The sequence below is a fragment of the Cricetulus griseus genome, chromosome 3, assembly GCF_003668045.3.
Source record: "Cricetulus griseus strain 17A/GY chromosome 3, alternate assembly CriGri-PICRH-1.0, whole genome shotgun sequence".
Taxonomy (NCBI): Eukaryota; Metazoa; Chordata; class Mammalia; order Rodentia; family Cricetidae; genus Cricetulus; species Cricetulus griseus.
The window spans coordinates 217,044,064-217,069,131 of NC_048596.1; the positions used below are offsets into that span (position 1 = coordinate 217,044,064).

General features: G+C 35.9%; 1 protein-coding gene across 1 annotated transcript in view; it reads right to left on the bottom strand.

Annotated features, from left to right (window-relative positions):
• The window catches only part of Malrd1 (MAM and LDL receptor class A domain containing 1), a 608,177-nt gene that overhangs the window by 233,363 nt on the left and 349,746 nt on the right, over positions 1-25,068 (bottom strand). The gene's annotated exons all lie outside the window — the stretch shown is intronic.

Sequence of the window (25,068 nt, forward strand, 5' to 3'; positions counted from 1 at the left end):
TTGTGACTCTGGACATAGGTTCTAGGAACTGAACTCAGATCCTCTGAAAGAGCAGCAAGTGCTCATACCAATGAGCCTTCTCTCCATCCCATATGCTCATTTTTAATGTTTGGGACTATGGTAATTTGAATAAGACTGGTCCCCATTGGCTCATATATGTGAATGCTTGGTCATTAGGCAATGGTGCTACTTGACAGGAATTAGGGGCTGTGGAATTGATGGAATAGGTATGGCCTTTTTCTATGGAAGTGGGTCACTGGGGGTGGGCCTTCAGTTTTCAGAAGCCCAAGCCAGGTCCAGAGTTTTTCTTTCTCTCTTCCTGATGCCTAAGGATCTGGATGTAGAACTCTGGGCTTTCTGCTTGTGTCATGCTGTGATTCCTGCTGTGCTGATAATGGATTAAACCCCTGAAAACTATAAGAAAGTCCCAATTAAATGCTTTCATTTATGAGTCCCCTTGCTCATGGTGTCTCTTCACAGCAATAGAACAGTGACTAAGACAGTGAGTCATATGTGAACAACACAGACAAAAACATACGATGACCTTGTCAAACAGTTTATTTCTTAGAGACACCTTTTTTTTTTTCTCTTCATAGCATTATGTTATTAGAGATTTTTTTCTCAAAATCCCTTCATTGCTTCCACTCACTAAGAGACTATTCTGGTGTCTCTCTGTTTTGCTTTGTGATTTATTGTATTGCTGTTTTGAGAAAAGGTATCATTAGGAAGTCTAGGCTGGTCTTGGAGCAGCCATCTTCCTGCTTTTACTTCTCAATTGCTGTGATTACAGGCTTGATTACCATACCAAGCCATGTCAAGGTAACTTTTTAAAATATACTTATCATGTTGTCATTTGCAGAAATAATTTATTCCCTTAGACTTCTTTCTTAGAAGAGTAAATCCATGAATTGAAAGTGGACAACTAAGATGATCTGGTAACCCATGTGTGTTCTTGTGAAACACTCATTTCATGTAGGCCCCAAAGGTAGAAAGACATGCAATTGCTAAATATGCTGATTAATCCAATTATCCCAGTGACAGTATGATAGTACATTGTTTGTAAAACTATAAATTATCATCTGAGCATGGTGGTTTAGGCCTATAAATCATATCACCAGGAAGTCTGGCTCAAAAGAACTCTCCTAACGAGTTCAAGGCCAGCCTGGGCAACAGGGTCTCTGCCTTCCATAAAAGGAAAAGCACAAATCCTTTTTATCAATAGTCACTAAAAAATTGAAGAATATCTTAAAACTCCCAAATTGTGCCTAACAACTCAAAGGGGGAATTCTAAGTATATCTATTGCATGAAGTTTACATAATGACTTTCATTTAGATAAATTAAAATCTAAGGGCATTATCAGAGCCTAAGTGGCCAAACATCTTTGTGGTGTCTGATTAGTGTGTATGTTCCTGGGTACTAGTCTAACTGGGTGGTTGTTGATGCTCTTACCATACCCTCTCAGGTCTCAGATCTCTGCCTATCTCCTTTTTACCATTCTTTAAGTTTAGCCCATTAAGTCACCAGATCTGGTAAGCTGACTTCCATGCTCAAAGTACCTACTTTGGGGCCTGATTCTTTCATCCAAAGAATAAACGTGCTATTTAGCAAATAAAGTGTTATTGTTTTTGCAAGAATTCATAGTAGTCGATCACTAATTCCTTAAAGAAAGCCAGTAAATCCTACAGAACTCTTAAGAGCTCTCTCTCTCTCTCTCTCTCTCTCTCTCTCTCTCTCTCTCTCTGTGTGTATGTGTGTGTGTGTGTGTATGCATTGTTGCTATTATTTGTTTGTTTGTTAGCTCTTGGGTAGAGGAACTTATAACCAAAACAAAGGAGAAATTCTGGAAATTTGAGTACTCTAGGATCAAGGAGACCACAGAGAATGCTAGGACATATGTGAAAGATCTGAAAGTCCTATTCGTGAAAAAAAAAAAAAAAAAAAGACTGTCATCTAGCCAGAAATAAACACTGTGTATGCAGCAGGTGATGGAATGGAGGATGCCTTAGTCACTGTTCTATTGCTGTAAAAAGGCACCATGACAATGGCAAATTATAAAAGAAAGAATTTAATGGTGGATAGCTTACAGTTTCAGAGATTTAGTCCATTATCCTCATGGCAGGGAGCATGAAGGTATTAAGCCAGACATGGTAATTCAGAGTTCTATGTCTGGATCCACAAGCAGCAGGGAGAGAGCCATTGGGCCTGGCTTTGACTCTTGAAACCCCTCAGTGACACACTTCCCCCAACAAGGCCACAACTACTTGAATAAAAGGGTTATTCCCTAAGCATTCAAATATATGAACCTAGGGGTCCCATTCTCATTCAAACCACTGCACAGAAATCAAAGAAAAAATTAGACTGGTGGAGGATGACCTCCTCTATGCTGTGACTATGTTTTTCTTTGATTGGTTGATGAATAAAGCTCTTTCTGCCAATGGACAGGCAGGATATAGCTAGGCAGGAATTCCAAACAAAGAGACAGAAAAGAAGAAAGATAGAGAACAGATGCTGTGTAGCCTCCAAGGAGTCAAGCGACCTGGACATCACTGGTAAAGCAAGGCCATGTGGTAACACACAGATTAATAGAAATGAAATGATAGTTAAGAGAGAGCTAGTCAATAAGAATCCTAAGCCAATGGCCAAACAAATATATATAGTCTCTAAGTGGTTATTTCATAAGAGTTGCAGGGACCCAGTTGGGTGGAAAGAAATCAGTCCAGTGGGACCAAGACTAGATGGAGAATGAAGTCTCCCATTTGCAAATGGCACACCAAGATTGGCAAGAATTTCCACTTAAAGTGTAAAAAACAACTTCTTGGTAGCCTTAAATTTTCAAATAGACTCTGTTTGCTGGCAACAAACAGATGCGCTGCTCCTCCCACCACAACATTTGGGCTTGAGCACTACATTGCAGATTCGTGCTGCAGGAGTCTCCAAGCTGCACAGCATGTGTGGCATATTAGCGAAGCCTGCTTAACATTTTAAAAATGCTGCTGTTCATAAAAGGATTTTAGATACACAATAATGACAAATTCAGATGAAAAAGCCATCTAAATGGGTCTGTGTGTTTGAAAGATGTGCATAGCTTAGGAGAGAGAGCAAAAAAGATACAGACCATCATAGATTAAAACAGTAATTAAAAAATGAACTGAGGTCCTTAAAAAGAAATAGAGTAATATAAAGCACATAAAGATGGCAAATGCATAGAGTCTGGATTATGCATATTATTGTGTTTTCTTTGAATTTTTTGACTGTAGAGAGACATTTGATTCTAAAGGCTGCTAAGCATAACCAACTTTTATATCATAAAGGTATCTTGATTTCAAAATTTGACTCTAAGATATGTTGCTTTTAAAAAAAAGGTTCTGCTTTTGTTTCCACAGAGGATGAAACCTATGGATTCCTTCAAGGCTATGATTTGATCAAGCAAGACCCCCTGAAGCAATGGCCCAGGAGATCCAACATCTTAAACAGCTAAGACAATGCAGTCTCACAAACCATTACAGCCAGGATTTGGCCATGAACCTGAGTTTTCTCAGGATCCCTATGGGACTGACAGTACCCCCAAACAGCAGGAAGCAGTTTGGAGAGAATTATTCCCAAATTCCCAAATATTGTTTATAAATGTTTGTTTTCATTTAAAGGGGGTTCATTATAAATGATGGATGATCATAGTCAATCTCTTTCTATGGAGAAATAAGGGAATATGATATAAAAATAAGAACTTTGCATTGGTATAGATTTTGTTTTATTGATACAAATTTAAAGGCAATTTTGTTATACGTATATTTCTACTCTTGTTTAAGTAATATGTTTATGCATCTCATTTAAAATGTAATATATAATTAAAATATTAATTAGTAGATAGTCATCTATAACAGTCAAAACTTATAGTCATATTAGTTAGGTTTTCTAGATATACCAAGATATATTTCAGATAGATAGGTATTCTTCAAAAACCTTTCAAAGATATACAGAATATGGCATTTAAAATGGTGTATTAGGGTTTTTCATGACAATGAGACACATCTGGCAGCACCAATTACATCAGAGAGGAAGATATGTATGTATTGAAGAAACTCATTATAGAGTTTGCTTTCAATATGGCAGATATAGCCATTTTTACAAGATTCTGATCTTTCCTAGAATACTTGACAGCATGCTGTCCAAACTGGACAAGAAGGTAACAAAGGAAAATGACAGGATGATCTTTCAAGGTTCCTGCTTCATTAAAAAGTCTGCCAGACACTCTTGGCCTATAGACTGACGATGGATGGCCCAACATTACAAAGGAATTTGGGTGACTGGTCAGGCAGTGAGATATCTCTGTCAATTCTAAAGTTTATATTATAACCTTCTGGGATCTTTGATGGAATTGAAGATATATAGCTAGCTACAGTTGTTTTCGTTAGTTATATTAAAAGACAAACCAAATATAAAACTTTAGACTCAAAAATAGGATAGACGATAGAGTATTTTCTTTAACTTTTGCCAAATGTAAATAGATTAAATTTTGTAACTGTAATTCTTACTTGATAACTATTTTTGTTATATATAATTTTATTGTGTTAAAGTTAAAACCTTCCTTTTTATTTATACATAAAAGGGGAGATGATGGGGGAAGTCCTTCTGTATGCTGTGACTATGTGTTTCTTTTTTGGTTGATGAATAAAGCTGTTTTTCAGTCAATGGAAAGGCAGGATTTAGCTAGGCAGGAATTCTGAACAAAGAGGCAGGGAGAAGGAAGATGCCAGAGACCTTGAGCCAGAACAATGACTCAAATGACCATGGCAATGAACACTTGTAAGTAAAGATGAACTAAAAGGTAAACATTGTGACTCAGTGGGTCACACTGCAGCTTCCACAATGAGATTCTTCACCTTTTTTGTTTTATTTTGTGTTGTTTGATCTTTGGTTTTTTATTTTTTTGTTTTGTTTTGTTTTGGGGGAGTTGGCAAGGGCAGAGGGAGGATTTGAGGGGATGGAGATGAATGGGATCATAATGCATGGTTTGAAATCCACAAAGAATCAATAAAAGCTAAAATAATTTTTAAAATGTCTGTTTTCTAGACTTGGCATTCATAAGAACTGCTACACGATCCATCTAGAGAAGTCTATAATGAGCCTAAAAATCCAACTTTATCGTGGGTACAAAAATCTCAAAAAATATTCACTATACTACTAGATAAAATGTAAAGCACTGTGTATCTATCTACCTGTTTTTCTGCCTGTCTCTCAATCAAAAATATATGTATGGAAAAGGCATAAAATATTATATTTGAAAATAATTACAAAGGATTATTTAAATTGCAGTGAAATAGAATAGAGGCTTAAGTATGCATGTTATAGCTATCTATTAGCATCTGTCAATATCTACATTATTATAAACACAAATTGTTTTCATCCATTTCAAAATAATATCATGAACTATGGATTCCATAGCTCTAACTGCAGTACTTAAATGGACAGAGATACTTTAGGATTATAAAATATATCAAGATTAGATGTACATATGATGTTTTTCTGTGTGGCCATCTTTGTACTTTAAACACACCACTATTTTTGTCTTACTGAAGTATCTTATTACATTTTTTCTGTTGCGCCTACCAGGTACCTTCATATCCATTTTCTCTCCATTTCTGCTGTTTTCTCTTCCTTAAGGTTCAGAAATGAAATGAGCTCTTTTATTAAGAAAATGACACTCCTCCATTGCTGGTGGGAGTGTGAACTTGTAAGACCACTCTGGACATCAGTATGGTGGTTGCTCAGAAAAATGGGTCAGTCTACCTCAAGATCCAGCCATTCCTCTCTTGGGTATATACCCAAATAGTGCATGTTCACACAACAAGGACATATGTTCAACCATGTTCATAGCAGCATTGTTTGTAATAGCCAGAACCTGGAAGCAATCTAGATGCCCCTCAACTGAAGAATGGAAAGAGAAAATGTGGTACATTTATACAATGGAGTACTACTCAGCAGAAAAAAGCAATGGAATCTTGAAATTCGCAGGCAAATGGATGGAACTAGAAGAAACCATCCTGAGTGAGGTAACCCAGTCACAAAAAGACAAACATGGTATGTACTCACTCATATATGAATTTTAGACATAGAGCAAAGGATTACCACCTATAATCCTCTTCACCAAAGAAACTAGGAAACATGAAGGACTCTAAGGGATAAATGGTCCCCAGGAATGGAAGTGGCATGAACTCCTGAACTAATTGGGAGCATGAGGGTAGGGGGGAAGGAGCTGCTACAATAAGAGCAAGAGAAGAGGAGTAGAGGAGAGGAAATGGAGGGGCAGAAACATTGAGTTGGGGGAAGAATAGAGGAAAGAGAGCAGGATGAGAGATATGATATCAGAGGGAGCCACTATAGGCCTGAGAAGGGATCTGGAACCAGGGAGATCTCCAGAGACCTACAAGAATGACACGATCTGACAATCCAGGCAATGGTGGAGAGGATAACCTAAAAGCCCTTCCCCTAAAATGAGATTGGTGACTTCTTTATGCCATCCTGGAGCCCTCACCCAGTGGCTGAAGGAAGCAGAGACAGACATCCACAGATATACACTGATCTGAAATCGGGAATTTAGTTGAAGAGAGGGGGGAATGAAGAATGAAGGAGTCTGTACCAGGTTGGAGAAACCCACAGGAACAGTTGGCCTGAACAAGGGAGAGCACATCGACCCCAGATGCTGTCAGGGAGGCCAGTACAAGACTGATCCAGACCCCTGAACATGGATGTCAATAAGGAGGCCTCTGCACTCCAGGGAGCCTCTGGTGGTGGATTAGTATTTTTCCCTGGTGCAAGAAGGGACTTTGAGAGCCCATCCCACGTGAAGGGTTACACTCTGGCCCTGGACACATGGGGAAGGGCCCAGGACCAGCACAGGAAGATTTGGTGGACTTTGCAGAGCCCCCGTTGAGGGCCCTACCCTGCCTGGGGAGTGGTGGGTGGATGGGGTGGGGGTATGGGGGTGGATGGGGGTGGGAGAGGGAGAAGGGACTTACATGTGAAACAAGCTTGTTCCCTAACTAGAACTAATAAATATATATATATATATATATATATATATATATATATATGAAAATGAATAATGAATAATTATCCTGCCCCCAAAAGGAATTAATTTAAAAACATAAAATGCATTTTAATTCAGCACTTTTGCTGGGATAACTGTGGATGCGCATGATGGTTGAAGAAAATACAACAGAGGAACTTCAGGACATCATGAATTGATAACTTCCTGAACTGAGTACACAGTCATGTTGGGCCACCAATGTCAACAGAATCAACAGGTAGAATCTTTTTATTACCATATGATTTCTTAGAGCCCATACATTATCTTTCCACGTTCTATTGTGGGATGGGATATTTGATTACACTGTGTGAAAATGTGTCACTGTTTTGTTATGATTGTTTTAATATAAAGATAAATCATCAATAGCTAGGCAGGAGAGGTTAGGTGGGACTTCTGGGCAGAAGGAGAACTCTGGGGAATGAATCTAGGCATGCCAGAAATGCCAGCGAGACACTGAGAAAGTCAGACATACACAATGGAGGAGAGTTAAGAAGCCACGTGGTAGAACATAGATTAATATAAATAGGTTAATTTGAAAAAGAGGAGGAGTGGAAGAGGAGGGGAATATAGGGGGAGCAGGGAATGGCTGAGAGGAGAGAGGGGAAAGTGCAGTCTGTGTGTAAAATAAATGAAACAATGTTTTTAAATAAAATTTAAAAAAGGGATGGGTTAACTTAAGTTATAAATCCAGTGGGAGAAGCCTAAGCTAAGGCCAAACTTTCATAATTTACAGTAAGTTTCAGTGACATTATTTGGGGCTGGTGGCCCAAAAGAAAGCCCAACAAGAAAGTCCAGCTACACACATCTACACATCCCCATGTCTCCTAGACCCACACTCTTTCTTTAACTATCTACATCTTTTATCTGTCATCTATTTGTTACAGTATTGTCGCTTCCAAAATGGAATATGAATGGCACCATGCAATTGTAACTTTGAGGCATCATCTTTGGCTCAGAATAGTTCTTTGAAAATCCTATTTTGTGCTAGATATCAATGATTTGTTTCAGTTAATTACCAAATTATACATCATGGCATGAACTTAAAACAGTTTAGCCATCCACACATTGAAGTACATATGGGTCATTTCTCATTTGAGCTGTTTCTGAAAATTACAATATGCACATACTTGTACAATATTGGGTGAGTATTTCTCCAATGTAAATGAGGAGTATGTAAACTAGCTCATATTATGGTAGAATACTTAGTGTTTATTGTTTCAAGACATTAAGCATTTTATTTTCTCACTAATAGTGCAGTATTGACCCAGAATCTCTGCAGCCTACTGACAATTTGATGCTGGCTATCTTTATGAAGAAACTTTGAGAATTTTAGTGATGTTTTACTAGTAAATTACTTGATATTTCAGTTAATTATACTGAAAACCCTTTCATATTTTTACTTGTTTCTAACATCTGTATTCTTCAGCATGGGATGTATTTTTTCTCATTTTCTGATTGAATTATTTTTAATTTCTACTACAGAAGGGGGTAAAATATAAAATGTATAAGTGTGAATAGTCTTGAGATGCTCACATGAATTCCCAGCTCTTGTTCTGCATTTCATCTCTCACTCCTTTGCCGCTTCTGAAGGGATCACATACATGGTCCTTCCAGTATCCGTTAAATAATGAATGGGATGTTCAGGCAACCATGACTATATACAGTACTGTCTGTTTAATTTTGTTCAGCACTGAATAATGTCTAAATAAGTCCTTGCTGTAGTTTTGGTCTCCAATATTATGATCACTGTAATGGTAGAGCATCATTTTATAAGCTTAACGAACAGTTTCATCTTTCTTTTGTATGATATCTATTATGTCTTTGGTCGATTTGTCTACACTTTAGTTATCTGTGGGACTCCTTTAAAGATGTAGTAGTAGTACACGATGGTTAAAAATGGATCATTGATCCTGACCATTGTGATTTCAATTGGCTCACTTAAATCTGGGAATAAGGATAAAAATCAATATAGGTGAGAATGAAGGCCAGAGTCATTTTTATAAGGATGTAAATCCTTCCCCTATTTACACATTAAAAACAATGTGTATGAATGGAAGGGAAAAGTGAAAATCAAGGTCATACAAAGAAAACTAGAAAAAAGTCATCTAATGTCACACCAAGCATTTGATTATCTTCTTATATTTGGTGCTTCTGTGGGGACTGGCCGAATAATAGCAAAGTGAGGATGAGCATTTTTTTTTTCTACAACAGAGCTCCTAAATGACTTCGGTGCAGCACCATGTCATATTAATGTCATTCTGCCTATGAGATATGGTGATGATTTGAACATTTGTCATATGTGAAGAGGAGGATAATGACTTTTTCTGATGGAAAATGTCAATAGCCCATTCTTCCTTTGCTTTAAAAACACTCATTTTGTTTTACCTGGATATTCATTCATCACGAATAACTGACTCCTGATAACATCCTGCTTTTCCAATATCATCTTGTAATGACACCTTTAGCCAGGTTACAGAAAATAAACAGCAACAGCTTGTGCCCTAAGCTCAACACCTAACAAATCACATTGCGGCTCAGTTATCAGTGAATGCAGACACTAGGATCCATGCACACCCACCTGAACAGACGGGATGTAAGAACAAACATATGGGGCAAACGATGTCATTAAAGGGAATTTTGGTCATTTTAGTGGACAAAGAATAAAATTACTATTTAGAGAGCATGAAGTCACATATTTTGAATGATACATGTATTGGCAGTGTCTCATTTATTTGAACAAAAGTACCAAATAGTCTGGGTTTACTTACATAATTTTTATGTTCATCTTCTGTGAGAGATAAAATTAAAATTATGGTCCCTTTAATGATTTATAGCTTCAAAAATATATCCTTGCATATTAGTATTATATCTGGCGAACCTGAAAACTATTTGTCTGAAGGGTATGAGTATGATAAAAATATATTGCATGAAATTCCAAAATATAAAAAGGAAATTATTTGTAGTTCATATTAACAGCATCATTTTTCATATGCAGAGAAGGTACTATGTCGATAAAACTAATTTCAGCCAAGATGATGAGTGGGAAGCAGCATAGCCAGGACTCAAATCCATGTCTCTCTTCAGCTAGCTGTCCAGGGACCTTTTCTGAAATCCAGGATCCTTATGTCCTTCTGTTAACTAAATACTTCTGGTCTTGGGAAATAAGGCACTCAGCCACAGTATTATAAGAGGCAGATTTCATAAAGAAGGTAAATTCTTCCCTACTTAATAAGTATTGTTCCAACTGTTTCTCTTGAATGAATTCTTTCCTTCATAAAGAAAAAAAAAAAAAACTGAGGACAAACCCTTAGCTGATACCAGTTGTATTCACAGGAAATGTAAGGCCAAGGAATCAGTAGATTTGCTTTGTCTTCTCTGTGTATGGATAGGTCATATATTTTCATGAAGGTATTCATATTAGAATGTACAGATGGCTAAGTGCAATAGTTTTTATCTTGACCCCAAACCTCATGCTGAAGTCACTATGGTTGACTTAAATTTTCTGAAATGCTTCTTTAAAAATAAAGTGGGCTGTGGATAAAGTGCTTGCCATGCAATCACAGGAATTAGAGATTAATCCCTGGACCTAAGTGAGTAATTCATGGGTGGTAGTTTAAGTTTATAATCCCAACACTGGTAGGGTAGAGGCAGATAGATGTCTTGTGTGAACTGGCCATCTACCTTAACTTAGTTATTGAGCTCCAGGACAGTTAAAGAATCTATCTCAAAAATATAAATTAGAGGGCGATAGATATAATTGAATTTTGACTTCCAACCTCCACATGTGTGTGGACAAACACACACTCGGACATGCACACACATGTGCACCCTTCCATATGAGCAAACACACATGAATAAAAATAAAGGTAATTATTTCACAGTGTTAGGAAAATAAAATGTCTTTGTGGTGAATTTTGTCAATCATTTTGAGTGATACATTTACCATGTACTGATTTTACTTCTTGATGTCTGTGCTTGCTTTAGTAAAATGTTCTCTGGTTATTTCATATTATCTAAGATACTTAGGAAAGTTGACCACATATTTTTAGCTGGAAAGTTTGAAAAAAAAATGTTCATTTCACAAAAAGCAGCATGTATCAGAAAGTCTATTAAGAAACAGAATGTATGATATATTAATCAAAGATAAATTATCTTGGTCAAAATTCTGGCCTTAATCATTTTACAAAATATGAAACACTTTAGTAGTTTTGAGCTATCTATTTAAAAGGATCCTGTGGGTTTTTCCAAATAAGGTTTATTCATATGATATGTATAGAGTCATAATAAAGAAGTAGAAATGCATTCTGAAATTACTGATGTGCATCTGCAAAAATAAAACTGTTCAACATCTCTCCACATCCAAGTAAACACTGTACATTGCCAAAGCTTCACATACATGCTCCAAGCATATTTTGTTTGCAAATGGATACATAAAATGAAAGTGGAAAATATTTTCTTTAGTTTTGATTATATATGTTCTTAATTTAACTGCTGAGATGGTAACAAACAGAGCTCCTTTGCATAGTTTCGATTACCAAAGAACATTTGATTTCATACTTTATGATTTTCATTGTGTGCACATGTATATTAATATCAGTACAATAGAAAATGTTTTCCAATTCTAACGAGACCAACCATGTATTCATTTCAATGCTGTACCTTCTGGTTTGAGAGGTTTTTTTTGTTTTTTTGTTTGTTTGTTTGTTTTTGGTTTTTCGAGATAGGGTTTCTCTGTGTAGCTTTGGAGCCTATCCTGGCACTCGTTCTGGATACCAGGCTGGCCTGAAACTCACAGAGATCCCCCTGACTCTGCCTCCCAAGTGCTGGGATTAAAGGCATGCGCCACCAATGCCTGGCGGTTTGAGAGTTTTTAAAAAAGGAAAAAAAAAAAAAACAAGCAAAAAGCCCAGAAAAGAACACATTTTCTGAACTTTATCTCACCATCCCAGAATCAAATTCACCTGTAAACTGGGTAAGATTTTGTTTATTAAATGATCCACAGTCAAGTAAAGAGTCAAAACAAATTAAAAATCACCCTATACACTCTTGTAGCCTCTGATTTCTGGTGAAAAGAAATCCCTGAATTCACATGAAGTTTCTTTCATCTTCTTTTAACCTTGAGTCGCATCATCCTTTGAATTGCCTATAGTCAGAGTAAAACCCATTCATAAATCTCAAGTACCCCCTAAGCCTCCTGACAACTGCTGATCAGTACCAAAGGTGAAATTAACCCCATGGCCTGTGTGTACACACTGAATGGCAACTAACTTGATCAGCATTGGAAATCTGTGCCAAGACTTCAAAGATGGATTCACGGAATGTCTACTGATAAAGCCTTCACACACTTGATCTTGTCTATGAAGGAAATTCATCAATAGGGTTATATTGATTACTTTACTCCAAGTGCTTAAACAAACCTCCTTCCAAAAGCAAGTTTAGGGAGGAAGGGTTTGCAGAGTTTATTTTTGACTCTCAGTTCTAGTACAGTCTGTCACTCTAGGAAGCCACAGAAGGCAGCTGGTCACATTGTATCCAGAGTCCTGAAATAGAGAGAGATGAATGCTGGTACTCTACCCATGGGAAGGTGCCACCAACATTTAGTGTAGGTCCTAACACTTCAGTTAACCCAGTCTAGAAAATCCAACTCAGACAAGCACACAGTTTGTTACTTAGTGTATTCTAGGTCCTGTTGACAACTGATATTAACTGTCATATTGGTTCTACTCATAAAAGAGAATAATAATTCAGAGAGGTCCACTTTTAATAGTTTTCTTTTCTTAATCCATGAATGGTAAATGTTGATCATAAGATGATGCAGAGTTTTAAATTATCACTACAAAATAGTTATCCCATATGGAATGTAGATTCTTCACTGCACAGACAATTCCATATTATGTTTAACAGTCTTCCTCCAATTTATAAATTATTTTATGATACATCCATTTATTTTTGTTAATATTTACATTTAACATCATTAAGTTTTGAAAATATACCTCATTGTTTTTCTAATAACTAAATTCATTTGATAAGCAACTTATAATTGGGGACACACAAATAGATTACACATGTATCCTGCCTTAAGATAGTGTAAGAAAATCAAGAAAGATGCCCAGTGTAGTAGTTAGCTGTAATTGTCAACTTGGTACATTAAAATCACCTGAGGAAAGTCTCAAGGAGGGTGGTAGACTTTTGGAGGATCTATAGGGGATTGTCTTAACTGTATTGAGTTGGAAAGACTCACCAATTATGGATGGCAGTCTTAACTGAATTTGGGTCCTGGAATATGTAAGCATAGAAAAAGAGGCTAAGCATAAGTATGCATACATACATTCTTTTCTCTACTCTTGACTGTGGATGTGATGAGTCTAGGCATTTTAAGTAACCATCATAATGACTTCCCTACTAGTGGACTTCAGCCTAGAATCATGAGTTAAAATAAGATCTTTCTTTCATACATTAATTTTTTATCAGGATATTTTATCATTGCAACAGAAATAAAATGATGACAACCACGATCTACCTATTCTAGGTTATATGTGCATATGTATTGGTGGAGAAAAGAATAGAAAGTAAAGGTATCAAAAAGCACAGATAACTTAAACAAAAAACAAAAGCCATGAATGACAATTGATAAATCTGCTTGGTGACATGTAGTCAAGTTTCCTTGATGAAAATCGTTTGTTAATGTTCTGTTATATTATCCTCCAAAATTATTTAACCTGCATCCATCCAAATTTCAAGGAAAATGTTTAAGAAAATAGCAGAGAAACTGAAATTTGTCTTTCAGATCAAGCAAAAGTTCAAAGTTAACTCTATTAAAATGATCATTAAGGATTTAATCTTTCAATTTATTCTCTTTTGGTTTTAAAAGTAGTTTTAGATATTTATTAGTTTTAGATATTTCATGATTTTATTGCTCAGAGATATACAAACTCCTAATTTATATGTATAATTTGATATCTTACAATTGATGCATGAAAAGTTAATATATATATATGTATATATATATATAAAACTATCTTAAGTGTAAGATGAATGCTTATCACTATTTATTATATAATATTTCATATTTTTAACATTTGTCTGATAATTGGAAAATTATGAATTTAGTGGATTATAAATTTAGATACTTCTAAAACTCTTAATTAAGGCATTTCTTTCTTCTATTTATCCAAATTCTACTCATCTTTCAAGACCCAACTTAAATACTTATTTCTTCCAATCCACCTAATTCTATATACATTTTAACCATTTATGCAACCTTAGTATGCTAGATATTTTATTCTATAAGTGGTGGTTAATTGTGTACTATGGTGTATTCTAGAGATTGGAAAAACAGACAAGGCATAGAGCATTCTTTTATCTTTTGGGTTATTTTAGTTGTTCATTTTAAAAGTTTATTTCTCATTTTACATACAAGCCTCAGATCCCCCTCCCTTCTCCATCCCCCACCTCTTCCTCTTCCAACTCCCCACCTACAAGGCATATACCATTCTTGTGTCTTATAAGCCACTAAAATATAAAGAAGAGCATCTTCTTCATAGGCAGAGGTCAGGAAGTATAGTGATGTTGGGAAGCAAAGACTCCATTATATAAGTATAGTTGATAATCTGGACCTACCATTGGAATCCATTTTCCATGATAAAAGTATAGGAAGTCATGAGACACATTTTGCATCAAAAAGACGAGAACTATGAATGAACATCCAGTTTATACCAGCCAAGTACTTATAGCTTATCACCGAGAGATTGGGTATCACACTGCTGCCCTTTGAAGCAGAGCCCACTCTAAACTTAGAATGTCATCTAACCTGCAGAAGACGTGAAACTCATTGAATATCTGTTTGAGTATAAGAATGGAAACAAAGATGAAGAAAGTTAGAGTCAACCTGAAACTTCCTCTCAGAGACTAGCTATCTTAAATGAAGGGACTGGTTTTCAGAAAGAGTCCAAGTTGAGACTGTAATAGTTCAAGCTTTGCAGCCTTTCATATCCTTTTAGTCTTTTACTTTTTATCTTTTTCTTCATGGCCTTGACAAAGCATGCTGTGAACATAAACAGTGAGTCATTAGAAACTATGGATAAATACAGTCCTCCAAGGAATATGCATTACTTATGAGTATTCCTTCATCACAGAAATCAGGGTTCTGATCATTCATTTTAATTAAGATTACTCCAAGAGTATGAATAGGAGAGTTTTGTTTCTCTTCCCTTAAGAAGAATTAATAACACGATTTCTCCTATGTTAACTACTTACTCTGATAAAGTCAGAGCAAGAGAATCACAGAGCCTTTCTACCCCAATGCTATCATCTATAATTGGTCATATCACCAGTCACGTATCCCCATCTGAAGCAGGGTGTGAAACAATTACAATGATAAGACATTTTACTCTATTTTGGCTAAAACATGTATTGCAAGCTCTATAGAAAATGAGCTGAATAGATACTGAAACATAATTGATGAAAATAGATAAATTACACAGAATTAGTATTGCATAGGAAAACTATTTTAATTTTTCAGGCAGTGTCCTAGAAAAACTGAAAAGGGATAATAAAGTCATGTCTTCCCATGGTGGTATAAAAATATGCAACTATTATTGGTAAAGAAGCAAAATTTGAATTAACTAATTCTTAGCATTCCCAGAGAACAACTCTGTAAATAGTTGTATCTGTGAATGTAAAATGGATAAATGCATGGGAAGCTACTGGTCCATTATGTTTTAAATGAGATAGCCCGGAATAGTTTTTCTTCCTTTCATGCAGATTATGTGACAGATACAGAGCAGTGGCTCATTCATCTATTTTATTTTCTGGTATTTTGTGGTTTTGTTTTTGACTGATTCATAATGCTTCCACAATACGACATCTGCTGTGATGTTTTAATACATGATGCATTACACAATAAGAAATGAAGGAAGTTACCATGTGTATCACTGTCAACATTTTTTGTGATGACAATAATTTAAATATTCTCTTCTAATTGTTTTGAAATAAATGTACAATACAAACACCTCACTGTAAAAATAAAATAATAGAAATTATCTTTCCTTATTTCAATTCAGATTTTACCCACTGGCCCTTCTCTTGATTCTCTTTCCCCTTTGCATAGTTGAACCATCACTTAAAAATGGCAATTATCAATTCATAAGGCCAATGTCCCTCTAAACTTAAAAACCTCTCTGGGATTCTTATATAGGGAATATTAATTTTCAAGAGGTTGGCAAAATGAAATATAGGTTTTCTTTTCATTACCTTAAGTTAAAATTTATATTTTTTCAATTAGAGAACACAGGCAATAGATAATTGGTATTAATAATATGTGACTGTCTTATTTATAGTAAAAGCAGATATTTTACCACAAGACAATACTGTGAATATCTATAACTATCACTCAAGCTAGTCACCATGTGAAATATCTGTATCATTATTCATTACATCCTATTGTGTAAGCCTCCATTCAATTTTAGAAGATAAATTTCTAAAAAAATATTTTCATAATTGGTGATAGTTCATTCTTATTTATCAGCATTGGCTTATAGCTATAAAATAATTTATTGTTGAAAGATTAGGAATGAATGAAGAGAAGTGATTTAGATATATAATATTATGTTACTAAATGACAAACTGAATAAGAAAAAACAAAACTATTCTTCTCACAGGCAAATATATTGAGTTTACCATCACTCATCATTCACAGGAACTGAAATATTTTTCTGTAACCAATAGGTTTATATAATTATCTGTCAATTAAAAATTTGCTCAGAAAGAAAACCAAGAAACTAATGAAGTTAATACACAGTAGTCACTTCTTTCCTGTGTAGAACAGACCTGTGGGTTTATTAATATGCAGAGACAGAAATCTCCAATTGGTATGAATTCAGAGGCCCTGGAGCACATTGATAGATAGTCACATCTCTGCCCCCAGTTATCAGGATGTTCTAAATTATAAAGGCAGATAGTGACTGTATCTTCCTTAATTGGTCTAAACCTTATTTTTGAGACAAGCTTTAATCAACTCTGAATCTAGACTGGCTGGCCAACAATCCCCATGGATTTTGCTTCCACCCAAATAATACTAATGTAATAGGCTCAAATTGTCTAACATCCTCTTTGAGGGTTGGTACTGGGGATCCTAACTCAACTTCTCTCCTTGAACTACAAGCACTTTATTATTGAGCCATATCCTCAGTTCAATGGACAGGGATCATTATCTTGTGACAAGGAATGTAAACACTGGGCATGTTTATTACTCACATGGATATACATTGAAATGCAATTATTTATTTATTAGTGTTACTAAATTTATAGTCACAATAGCATAAGCTGCATATTAGTGGATTGCATTGTTATGTTTTCAGAAATGATTCTGAAGTAGCAAATGTAGTACTGGTATGAAAATTTAGTTTAACTAGGATTGAGGCAACTACACAAAGAACTATAGGAAGCTAAGGAATGCAGAGAAAAGGAGAAAAAGTCTTCCCCAGGGAAAAGTTATTCAAGACTAAATTGTCATCCCTGAAAACATACATATTAGTAGTATTGTCCAGATTGAGTAGGAGGTCGTATTTCTGTATTTAGGAATACACACGCACACACACACACACACACACACACACACACACACACACACACACGTAGCAACAATTAATGGGAAAGAAACCATACATTTGAAAGAAAGCAAGGAAGGTATAACTGATGGTTTTATGCCAACTTGACACAAGCTAAAGTCATTTGAGAGGAGGGAAACTCAATTAAAAAAGATGATTCCATAAGACTGGTGTGTAGGCAAGCCTGTAGGAAACTTTCCTAATTAGTGATTGATGTGGCAGGGCCCAGCCCATAGTGGATGGTTGTATGCCTGGGCTGTTCTTGAGTTCTATAAGAAAGCAGCTGAACAAGCTATGAGAAGCAAGCCAGTAAGCAGCACTGTTGCAGAATATTTGTTTACACCGCGTGAAGATGTGTTACTGCAATTGGTTTAATAAAGAGCCAAATAGTCAATAGGTAGGCAAGAAAGAATATGCAGGAGTTCTGGGCAGTGAGGAACTGAGAATTAGAGTCTGGTGTCGTAGGAGTTAGTAGCGAAACACTGAATAAGTCAGGTATATGGTTCAGAAGAAAGGTAACTGAGCCATGTGGCAGAATGTAGATTAACAAAAACAAGTTAATTTAAGGTATAAGAGCTAGGTGGGAAAAGTCTAAGCTAAGGTCAAGCTTTCATAATTAATAATAAGTCCCCATGTCCTTATTTGGGGACTAGTGCTTCAAGAAAGTCTAACAAGAAAGCTTACTACATTTGGTGCTTAACACAGAGCATGTAAATATAAATAGGGCCTGGGAAAGCTAAAGAAAAAATCTGAACACAGAGTCAGATGCAGCCTCCAGATACCCTCTGTCTGTCAAGCAGGCCAGGTATTTGCAGCATATGGAGGTGTGGCTCCTATAATACATCTGAGAATTTGTGCAACCTGAGCACTACTAGGGCAGGAGACTAGACACAAACACTTGTAGTATGGGCACAGATGTTTCCCAGAGCTGGAATGGGTAGACATGGCTGAGATGGTTAAGCCATGAGGCATGGAGTCAGCCTCTAGCCACCAGCATCGTGTGCTAAGCTATCTGCACAGCAAAAGGGCCTAGCTACCACCCAGCTATTGAAGATTTGGCTCAAGTGGTCAGAAAATGCTACAGGTGTTTAGTAAAGCAAAGTTCAGACAGAAAAAAAAAAAAAAACCTCTAAACAGATACACAATGCTTAAAACTGTGCTCAGATGCTAAAGACAGAAAAGAAAATGGATATAGACAGTCATAGAAAATAGTTAGATAGACAGAAAGATAAAATAATTAGATAAATAAATGGTTTAAAATAATAAAGTGAAGTCTTTAAAGAAAGAGTAAAGTAATACAAGAACATCGTGTAAGCATGGAAAACACACAGGGTATCTGGATCCTGTATTTTGTTTTGTTCACTTTACATTTCTTAAATGCTAATGAGCAAAAAACTGGCTGCTGAGAGGTATTGAATGTGGAAAAAAACTACTGAAATATATATATAATATATATATATATATATATATATATGTCAGAAATGAGAGAATGTGGTGTATTGGGGGAGAAGTTATGCTTTTGTTCCACAGGAAACAAAAAGCTATGGAAACAAAAATATATGGATTCTTCAAAATTAATGAAGATTAGATTTGACCAGGGGAGACCTCCTGAAAATCTTGGCTTCAAATATGAAGGAAGAAACCAAGAAAAACTGTAAGACAGGTGACCTATAAGCTGATCCATCAACATGGGAACATCTCTGAGACTAGATAAGACACGATAAATTTTGTTGGCTACACAGTCCCCAAGACAGTTTAGTTATGCAGTCCAATGGACTTTTATCCGCTAAAACATTTTTTATGACTTGTACATACCACACATACCACACATTCAACGCTCATGTTAATGACAATATATGGTATCTTTAAAAGATGTGTGATTTCAGAAAAAAATAGCACTAGACACAAATAAATATGAGTACCCCAGGTTATGCAGCCTCTCAAAATGGCTCCATTGTAGTTTCCTCAAAATTCTACATCAAGGACAACTTCAAAGCTGCCAGCTGATAGGGTACAGCATTACAGACTCCTCTAGCCAGGACTTCAGATAAGCCGGCACTTTGCCATCACATGAAACCTGGACAACAAATGATACAGCTAGCTCTCCCAAGACTTAACCATTATTCCAAATTTCTCAGGATTTCCTAAAGATGCTGTCACTCCATGACAACAGTCTAGAGAAGATGATGTCCACATCCCCAAGAGGTGGGGTGGATGGTATTTGGTCATTTGATGGGTTCTGAATGTTTGTCCTTGTTTAGGAGGATTGGTCACAAGTTACTGTTGGTCATGGTCAGAGAGGAAACTAAGCAAAGCAGGTTAGAATCAGGGATTTTTGTCCTGAAAAAAAGGGGGATATGGGAATGATAAGATAAAAGAGCAGATTATTAAATCTACTTTAAACTAAAAAAGCAACTACTAGTCTCAAATATTTTACATTGATATAGATTTTTGTATATTAATACAAATTTGGGGTTACTTTTGTTATACTGTATATATTTTTTCTATTCTTGTTTAAGGTATTGAAACTATAAAACTCATTTAATAATATGATAGAAATTTCTAGGACTTGAAAGCTATCATTACAAACTGTTTAGGATAATGAAAAATGCAGATCAGTACTTAGTAACCTATTACAATCAAACTTGCTGTCATTTTAGGCATGTTTTCAAGGTTAGATAGATAGGTGGTCTCTGAAAACATCAGAGATCTATAGAATATGACATGTAAGATGTTTTAATAACATAAGGTTTTTCATGTAAGTGAGATATTTGCTCGTGGCAGCACCTATCTACTTCAGAGAAGATGATGGACATCCAAGAACCTTCATCTGGAGTTTGCTTTCATTTGTGACAAAGTTAGCCATTGGGAAAGAAACTACCCCTGCCCAGACTGCTGACAACATGTTGTCCAAACTAGACAAGCAGGACACAAAAGAAGACTACTACTGAACTTTGCCAAGGCAAGGAAGGTAGGACACTTCTTTAAAAGTTCCTACTTCACAAAAAAAGTTGGTCAGGTATTCTAGCACTTTGGACAAAGATGCCCTAACTTTACAGAGGAACCTGTGGTGACTGTCAGGCAGCCATTTATTTCTCTCATTTCTATAGTTTTGTAAGTATTACTCAGCTAATATTACATCCTTCTCAGGTCTCTGATTTGGTTGAAGAATAAAAAGTTATAGTTTTATAGTTTTCCTTGTTACTAAATTTGGAAAAGAAGCTTACAAAAGAGATGTAAAGTTTATAAGGTTGAGAGACATAAAAGCTTATGCTGTTTATCTAATCAAATGTATTAAGGTCTAAAAAGATATTTTTAGGTTGGTAATATATTTTATGATAAAAAGTGGTTTAGGTATAAAACATTGGATTCAACAAGCAGTCCAGACAAGAGCAGTTTCTTGTCCAAACGGCTATCTCTGCCATATTGAAGACAAACTCCATAACAAGTTTCTTCAATGCCCATCTTTCTTTCTGATGTAATTGGTGCGGCCAGATGTGATTCAGTGTCATGAACAGTCCTAAGTTAACAAACCATTTTAAATGCCATATTCTGTAAGTCTTTGAAAGTTTTTGAAGAATACCTACCCATCTTTTATTTCTGTATATCTAAAAAACTAACTAACATAATTATAAGTTCTGTTCTTGCATCCCTCAATGATGAACAGTAATATGGAAGTATAAATCAAAAGAACCTTTTCTCCCCAACTTCCCTGTTGGTCATGCTGTTCCATCTCAGCAATAGAAACCAAACTAAGGGTATATGGGGGGGGGGGTTGGATTGAAAAAAGAGAAAGGAAACTGATGTAATGGTATTACAATAACAAAAAATAACAGAAAATTGGTTTTGACTAATTTATGTTCCAAAATCCACATGACTATAACTCCAATCATTGCAAAACCAAGTTTCCTTTCTCTAGGTTCTAAATATCCTTTATGTCTACATTCTATACACCCCTTTTCTAAATCATGGGATAAGTGAAGCTGCATGAACAATTCAGTAGAGATATGGAATGCAAACAGTCTGATATTGCCAATAGAAATATGTGTATGTAGATTTTCTCAGGTTAAGGTGGTATGGAGTGTATAATAGATGAGGTAATTGGGGATCTGTGGGCAGAGTAAGTGTCTGCATTTAAATCATTTGAATCTTATGTACAACTGAAGTTCTGCTGACTAGAAGAATAAAGAAAGACAGAATGATGAGCCACTTACTAAACAAAGGACACTGGCCTTTTTATTTGATCATTTGATATACAGTACAACCCAGTGAACAAAATCACTGCAGGTATTCTTCACTGTCCTTGAGGAACAAGTTCCATGAACTTTGGGATACCAATCTCATATTTATTCATGTCCTGTTAACAAAATGGTACATCTAATGCATACAAGATAGAAACACTCCCCATATGTGTTCATATCATATCTGATGTTCCAAACATACCAAATTCAATGCAAATTATATGTAAATAGCTATTATGCTACATCATCTAGTGTACAGCAAAATGAAAGCCTGTGAATGTACTGGAGAGATGATTCAACTATGAGTCATCTGTTGGTCTTGCAGAGGACCCCAGATTTGTTGTTCAGCACCCACATGTTGGCTTGCAACCATCCCTAACTATTTCCAGGGAAACTAATACCTCTTCTGACCTTCATAGGTACCAGGAACACATGTGGTTCATATTCATACATGTAGACAAAAAGCTCATACACATTAAATAAAATAATTTTTACTTTAAAATTTTAAAAATCTACATATGTTAATATAGATGCAGTGGTCTTATATAATCTGAAGAGAAACCTAAATAGATATATACTATTTTTTTTAGTGTTTCACTGAAATATACAGATGAGAAACCCATAGAGAGGAAAGGCTGACTCTATTTCTATTTTTCATGTAGAAATTTCCAAACAATTTCTTAGAAATTGAATAACAAATTAGAAATCAGAAAATTGAATACAATCTTTTTTTTTCTTAAAATGCCATGTGAATGGACTTAAGAAATATACTTCTCATACTCAAGCCACACAAAGATAAGACTAAGAAAGAGAACTACAGACCGATATCCCTTATGAACATCGATGCTAAAATACTCAATAAAATACTGGCTAATTGAATCCAAGATATATCAGAAAAATCATCCACCACGATCAAGTAGGCTTCATCCCAGGGATGCAAGGATGGTTCAACATACGAGAAACCATCAATGTAATCCACCATATAAACAAACTGAAAAAAAAAAAACACATGATCATCTCACTAGATGCTGGAAAAGCCTTTGACAAAATCCAACATCTCTTCATGATAAAGATCTTGGAGAGAACAGGAATAACAGGAACATATCTAAACATGATAAACGCGATATACACCAAACCAAGAGCCAACATCAAACTAAATGGAGAGAAACTCGAAGTGTTTCCTCTAAAATCAGGAACAAGACAAGGCTGTCCACTCTCTCCATACCTCTTCAATATTGTATTTGAAGTTCTGGCTATACCATTAAGACAAGAACGGGGATCAAAGGGATACAAATTGGAAAGGATGAAGTCAAACTTTCACTATTTGCAGACGACATGATAGTCTACATTAGTGACCCGAAAAACTCTACTAGGGAACTCCTACGGCTGATAAACACCTTCAACAAGGTAGCAGGATACAAAATTAACTCAAAAAAAATCAGTAGCCCTACTATATACAGATGATAAATCCAATGAGAAAGAAATCAGGGAAACATCACCTTTCACAATATCCACAAGCAACATAAAATATCTTGGGGTAACACTAACCAAAAGAGTGAAAGACCTGTACAATAAGAACTTTGAGATTTTAAAGAAAGAAATTAAAGAAGATACCAGAAAATGGAAAGGTCCCATGCTCTTGGCTAGGTAGAATTAACATAGTAAAAATGGCAATCCTGCCAAAAGCAATCTACAGATTCAATGCAATCCCCATGAAAATCCCTTCTCAGACATTGAAAGAACAATACTCAACTTTATATGAAAAAATAAAAAACCCAGGATAGCCAAAACAACTCTTTACAATAAAAGATCTTCTGGAGGCATCACCATCCCTGACTTCAATCTCTACTATAGAGACATAGTTCTGAAAACAGCTTGGTATTGGCACAAGAATAGACAGATAGACCAATGGAATCGAATTGAAGACCCAGATATTAACCCACGAACCTACAAACACCTTATTTTTGACAAAGGTGCTAAATCTATACAATGGAAAAAAGATAGCATCTTCAACAAATGGTGCTGGCACAATTGGATTCAGACATGCAGAAAATTGCAGATTGATCCATACCTGTCACCATGCACGAAACTTAAGTGCAAATGGATCAAAGATCTCTCCATAAATCCAGCCACACTGAATCTTCTAGAAGAGAAAGTGGGAATAACCCTTGAACAAATTGGCACAGGAGAACGATTCCTGAACATCACACCAGAAGCACAGACACTGAGGTCTGCAATCAATAAATGGGACCTCCTGAAACTGAGAAGCTTCTGTAAGGCAAAGGACACAGTCAGTAAGACAAAACGACCACCCACAGAATGGGAAAAGATCTTCACCAGCCCCACATCTGACAGAGGATTGATTTCCAAAATATACAAGGAGCTCAAGAAGCTAGCCACCAAAACACCATACAATGAAATTAAAAAGTGGGGTGCAGAACTAAATAGGGAATTCTCAACAGAGGAATCTGAAATGGTGGAAAGACACTTAAGAAAGTGCTCAAAATCCTTGGTCATCAGAGAAATGCAACTCAAAACAACTCTGAGACACCACCTCACACCTGTCAGAATGGCTAAAATCAAAAATACCAATGACAACCTATGCTGGAGAGGATGCGGAGAAGAAGGAACACTCCTCCATTGCTGGTGGGAGTGTGAACTTGTAAGACCACTCTGGAAATCAGTATGGCGGTTGTTCAGAAAAATGGGAATCAATCTACCTCAAGATCCAGCCATTCCTCTCTTGGGTATATACCCAAATAGTGCATATTCATACAACAAGGACATATGTTCAACCATGTTCATAGCAGCATTGTTTGTAATAGCCAGAACCTGGAAGCAACCTAGATGCCCCTCAACTGAAGAATGGATTGAGAAAATGTGGTACATTTATACAATGGAGTACTACTCAGCAGAAAAAAGCAATGGAATCTTGAAATTCGCAGGCAAATGGATGGAACTAGAAGAAACCATCCTGAGTGAGGTAACCCATTCACAAAAAGACAAACATAGTATGTACTCACTCATATATGATTTTTAGACATAGAGCAAAGGTTTACCAGTCTATAATGCTCTTCACCAAAGAAACTAGAAATCATGAAGGACTCTAATAAATGGACCCCAGGAATGGGA